General features: G+C 40.4%; 1 long non-coding RNA gene across 1 annotated transcript; it reads right to left on the bottom strand.

Moving 5' to 3' along the window:
* Positions 1–747: 747 nt before the first annotated feature.
* On the bottom strand, positions 748–1,114 carry LOC107748848 (uncharacterized). Its single transcript, XR_001640966.1, has 2 exons — positions 1,048–1,114; positions 748–812 (listed from the first exon to the last, which is right to left on the bottom strand). It is a non-coding gene; the product is annotated as an uncharacterized LOC107748848 (long non-coding RNA).
* Between the last annotated feature and the right edge of the window lie 5,017 nt (positions 1,115–6,131).

Here is a 6,131-nt window from a genome sequence, read left to right as displayed (position 1 = left end):
GTTGGATGGCCCGGCTACAGCATCCTCGCCACCACCTCTCCTGTTGGATGGCCCGGCTACAGCATCCTCGCCACCACCTACATCCTTGTTGGATGGCCCGGCTACAGCATCCTCGCCACCACCTACTCTGCTGTTGGATGGCCCGGCTACAGCATCCTCGCCACCACCTCTCCTGTTGAATGGCCCGGCTACAGCATCCAGGCCACCTTCTTAAACTGATGTTAAACATACTTATCTACACAGATACTAGCGTGAAATTCAACCATGTCTTCAGGAAAAGACCTTCCACAAACTGGACATAGTTCCTATAACAAGCAAATCCAATGTGCTCTAAATGTGTTCAAAATAATAACATTATTATACTTTTAAATGCTTTGTTTTAATAAACCATGTTGGGTTTGTTGTTTTTTTCCCTCACTGACATAAATTATGTCCTCAACTTGACTTTCTTCCTGTTTTAAGAAAAAAAATATATAATGGGAAAATGTGCCTAAAGAATAGTCAATTATCAGCAATTCTATACCTTTAAACAAAAAAACGTACAGATGCATTCTCTGACTCTAAATGCACAATTTTCAATGTGCAAAGCCAAAACTTGAAGTGGCATCATAATTCCACATTTTTTTACAAATGGATTTGGGCATCTTCTCAAATTCAGCTGCTTGTGGGGGTAGTGGCGAAGTGTCGATCGTGTCTTGTAGCGGTACAATGTAGAGTGTGATCTTGCCATTGTTAGATGCTGTTTTTAAAGACTTTGCTGTGTAGCCCTGACTCAGGTGGCACCACAGTCAGTTTTCTTTGGCCACACCCACCTTGTTTTTAAAGAAAATAGACTATTTTTACATTGACATTCTGATTAACAACATTCTAATAAAAAACATGAAAACAATTAATGCATTGTGAAATACTGACAACATGCTGCTTTTATTGTTAAGTAACACTTTGTCACTGCATTATGACACTTTAAGTAGCTGAAGGATAGCTAAACGTGCTATTACAATTACTAACAAAATGCAATGAAGCTTATCAACCAACAAATTTCCATACCTGCAGCTTTATAGCAAAGCCAACCACCAGATAGCTGCTTCATTTTGTGAAACTCCTCTTCAAGGACACTTACAATCTAAATTAAGAATGAAAATGAAGAATAAGGAATTCAGCTGCAAAACAAAAAATAAAGTATTTAGCTGAATGGTCTCAACTTTTTTTGTTCATGTAGTCATGTAGTTCATGTAGATGGTGACCAAGATTTTTTTAAATAATCTTAAATATATCTTATTTGGGTGTTCCACAGAAGAAAGTCATACAAGTTTGGAAAAACATGTGGGTGAGTAAATGATGAAGAAGTTTCATGCTCTGTTAAATTATTAAATTAACATTAAGAGCTAACCTTTGCATTTCATTGTTGACAGTTGGTGAAGGCTTATTTGTATTTTTTTCAGCAGAAAAACTTGTATGTAAGGCACCAGCAGGTCCATTAGAACCTGTTCTTATAAGTCTTGGCTGAGTGGGAGTACCAGTGGGGGTGTGCCGTGCTTCCTCCACACAATCCAGCAAGTTTTTTAAGGCAGTTTGCAATCGCTCTTGATGAGCCTGCTCCTGAAAAGTAATCAGAGTAGTAATTGCACTACATGTGAGTGTACTACATGTATGATTGATAATAGAAAACAAAGAGTCAACAAGAATCTCGTTTGATTGGTTACAAGAAATAAGTCCCGCCTTCCCACTCACGCTTGCAAACTCCAGTAAGTGAGAGAATTGTGCCAAAACTGCAAATGCAGGTGAAAGAAAGACAGTGCAGCGCATATCGTGTTATTTCAGGAAAAGTTTTGCCCTGCGTACACAACACGTTGTTTACACCTTTGCAACAGCTTTATTTTACACACAGAGACATATTCTTCAGAGTGAATCCGTTTTGCTGTTCTTAACACCACTGTTTTTGCTTGCAAATTGCCGTTTACAGACTTGCAAGGCTTTTGGCCGCATTTCAGCGCAAAAAACGTGCCAAAAGTGTAAGCGCGGAAAAAACGTAGGTCAGAAGAATACAGATCATATTTATTTGAAGTTGCAGTTTTTCAACACATGATTTACACTTACGAAACATAGTAAAATTATGCAAGTCCTGTTTTCTTGAGCGTATAACTTGATTTACACCTTTACAAAACTTATTTTGCGCATGCAAATTTATTTTACGCTTGCAATGTCACGTACACGTTCACAAATACTACCCTGCGTATGCAAATCTTATTGACGTCATTCTACCTTCATAATAAATGAATTTCCAGCACTGAAAATCGCTTGCAGTAGCTCTGTTACTAAATTTATTTAAAATGGGTATCTCTGTACAGCTGTCGCGTCCTGTGTAGACACCATGTCTGTGTGTGAGCAAAGAAAACAATCAGTATAAATATAATGATCAGTATACATCGCATATCCTGCAATGTGACTATCGCGGATGCGCACATCGCGATATCGATGCTGAAACGATATATCTTGCAGCCCTAATTTCTAGGAATAAATCTCTGACAGAGACTATCAGCCAATCACTGTGTGCATAGTTAGTAAGCATGCTGACATCATCCATAGCAACGAGGTCAACCCTGCCCTTACTCTTAGCTTAAGACTTCTCTCTATTCCTTAGTAAAAGTTTGTCACAGCACCTTTGTGAATAGGTTTTAAGAGAAAACTTTTAGCTAAAAACTTTTACTGCTATTTAGGAGAACTCTTTGTGGTAAGATAAAATGTTTTGTGAATACGGGCCCATATCAGTGACGCCGGCCTCTAAACCAGCACTTCATAAGACGCTGTTGACTCTTCCTATTGGCACAGTGTTGGCGCGAGACCGAAAGTGTCAATTCCAGCCGAGACTTGGTCTGATGTCATACGACATGGAAGGAATTTAAAGGGGTCATATGATGCGATTTCAATTTTCCCTTTCTCTTTGGAGTGTTACAAGCTCTTGGTGCATAAAGAAGATCTGTAAAGTTGCAAAGACTAAAGTCTCAAATCCAAAGAGATATTCTTTATAAAAGAGTCAACCACGCCTACCTAAAACGGCTCGTTCTAACACGCCCCCACTTACAACACTGTTCCAGAACACTTCAACCCAAATATTCAGATGTGTGCAGCACATTTTACGGAGGACTGTTTCTTGGGAGATGTTTACGCGGCGCGATGCAACGCAACGCGTAAAAAGACCGTATAAGTCATTATAATCCGTAATTATGTCCCCACTGGATGCAACAAATGCCTAGTTTATAATGGGTTTTAATGTTTTTGTCTCGTCGCTCCAGGCATCACAATATGGTAGGGGCGTAACATTTCCGTCACACGCTTGAGGTATTCGGCCAATCACAACGCACTGGATAGCTGGCCAATCAGAGCACACCTCGCTTTTCAGATCGATGAGCTTTGTAAAAATCTACGCGTTTCAGAAAGGCATAGAGGAGAAACAATAATGTACAGTATGTGGAAAATAATGTGTTTTTTGAACCTTAAACCGCATAAACACATTCATTACACCAAATAATGTTCCTTTTAGCAGCATCATATGACCCCTTTAAGACAGAGAGTGAATAGGAGAGAAACCGGACTGGTAACAGCAGCTATAAAGCAAGTTCAACGTCATGATGTCGTCGACTCTTCTGGCCGGCGTGGTGCCAATGTGAGACTGAGAGCGTCAACTCCAGCTAAGACTATGTCTGATGCAGTTCGACATGGAAGGAAGTCAAGTCAGAAAGTGAACAAGAAAGCATTCACGTTTACTCCATTACTAGAAATTCTAGTCCACAACAGGTATGTTCCATTAATTCTGATCGATGATGATGTGAATGTTGATATTGAAACCAGGGAAAGCAACAGTACTGGTACTGAGGACAATTGTAATACAAGAAACAGTCCAAAAAAATGAGTCAGGCAGAGAACTAGAAGAATGATGTGACGTGACGTGAGGCCAGATATGGTGACCCATACTTGGAATTAGTGCTCTGCATTTAACCCATCCAAAGTGCACACACACACAGCAGTGAACACACACACACCGTGAACACACACCCGGAGCAGTGGGCAGCCATTTTTTTTGCTGCGGCGCCTGGGGAGCAGTTGGGGGTTCGGTGCCTTGCTCAAGGGCACCTCAGTCGTGGTATTGAAGGTGGGAGAGAGCGCTGTACATTCACTCCCCCCACCTACAATCCTTGCCGGTATGAGACTCGAACCCACAACCTTTGGGTTACGAGTCCAACTCTCTAACCATTAGGCCACGACTTCCCCCAACAAAGCAGAAGCAAAGATGCTCAGTTTACAGCTTATAAACCAAATACCTTACTAATCGGGGATTCAATAACCAAGCATGTAAAGATGGCAAAAACTGAAATTCTGACCCTGGTTGATACACCTGTCAGAGAATTAATAGAACTAGTACCGACTACTTTCTACATGTCCACCTGACATGAGGATCATAGTCCATGCTGGGTCTATTGATATTTTGCAGATGAAAACTGGTTCTGAAATTTTGAAGAAAGACTTCTCCTTATTATTAAAAGTGTTGAGTGAAAGTCAGCTGCAACACATATAAATTTCAGGCCCTATTCCAAATGCGGGGAAAGGAATTAAAATATTTAGCAGATTTCTTAGCCTGAATACCTGGCTCACAGCAACATGCCCTACCCATGGAATTAAGTTTATTCACAATTTTAACCTTTTTTGGAAGTGTAAAGATCGTTTTAAAGAGGATGGAATCCATCCAAACATCCGTGGGTCAAGATTACTTGGCACACATTTGTGCCATGCTCTTCGGATGCAATACTCATCTAAGTATGCGACAAATGCTAAGACTGACACTTGTAAAATGAGCGTCTCGGTTTTCTCCCACCCATCTGACCCTATTTCTCATATTACTTAAAGTTTCCAAAATAGGTAATTTTCTCAGTCACAAATTCAACATCCTACATCTCCTTCTTATGCATGACCATCTAGTACTGAGTCAACTACAGCTGCAATGTTGAAGCCAAGTCAAGATTGTCGTAGATATCAATATTAAGCGTTTATGAGAGATGAGATAAATCCCATACCATCTCTGAAAATATACCTGTGCTTTTAAGTTGCAGGTGGTATGGTCGAACACATCGTAAATATATTAAATGTTCAAATGTTTGTATTAATAATCTTAAATTTATTAAGGTTCAGCCATCTTTTTTTACCCTTCCTGTTTCGAAGTCGCTACGACTGAGATTAGCTTTATTTAATATCTGATCATTGTCTAATAAATCTTTTTTGATCAATGATTTGATAACTACAAATAACTTAGACTGTATGGGGTAGTCGTGGCCTAATGGATAAAGAGTCGGACTTGTAACCCGAAGGTTGCGGGTTCGAGTTTCAGGGCTGGCAGGAGTTGTTGGTGGGGGGACTGAATAACCAGCACTCTCTTTCACCTTCAATACCACGAGTAAGGTGAGACCCTTGAGCAAGGCACCGAACCCCCAACTGCTCCCTGAGGCCGCAGCAATATGGCTGCCCACTGCTCTGGGTGTGTCTGTGTTCACTACTGTGTGTGCACTTGGATGGGTTAAATAGAGCACAAATTCTGAGTATGGGTCAACATACTTGGCTACACTTCACTGTATGCTTTTAGTTGAAATGTGCCTTAATAATATTACTGGTGTAACAACACTGAATAAGGCTTGTCCTCTGAATTTTAATTATTACCAGTCGGTCAGACAAAACAGGAAGGGTGGTGGATTAGCAGTTGTTTTCTCTTTGCTGTTTGTGTGTAATGACATTGATTTGGGTGAGTTTGCAACTTTCGAATATTTAGCTTTTGAGCTTAACCCCCTGGGGTCGAAAATCCCACTGGTGCTTTTCTTTTATGTAAAGCACTTCAGGGCTCTACAGTGCGACCATTTCAGTCGCATTTGCGACTGAAAACTACTGCCTGCAACTATGAAAAATTTTTTAGGAGCACCAGTGTGACTGACCAGATCATCATCATACTTGCGCTCAGGGGAGCTTCAAAGATTTCTACGTGTTTTTGCAGCATTGAGTAATGTATCACAGACATATCTCATGAGTCCTTTCATAAGCAAAGTGTAGACAGGGTGTAAATAAGAGATTAATTGCGCAGTGTAGAGAGC

This window comes from Sinocyclocheilus rhinocerous, unplaced genomic scaffold (genome assembly GCF_001515625.1).
Source record: "Sinocyclocheilus rhinocerous isolate Xijiao unplaced genomic scaffold, SAMN03320098_v1.1 scaffold8497, whole genome shotgun sequence".
Classification (NCBI taxonomy): domain Eukaryota; kingdom Metazoa; phylum Chordata; class Actinopteri; order Cypriniformes; family Cyprinidae; genus Sinocyclocheilus; species Sinocyclocheilus rhinocerous.
The sequence above is the reverse complement of the archived record's forward strand: the minus strand, read 5'-3'. Positions and strand labels throughout refer to the sequence as shown.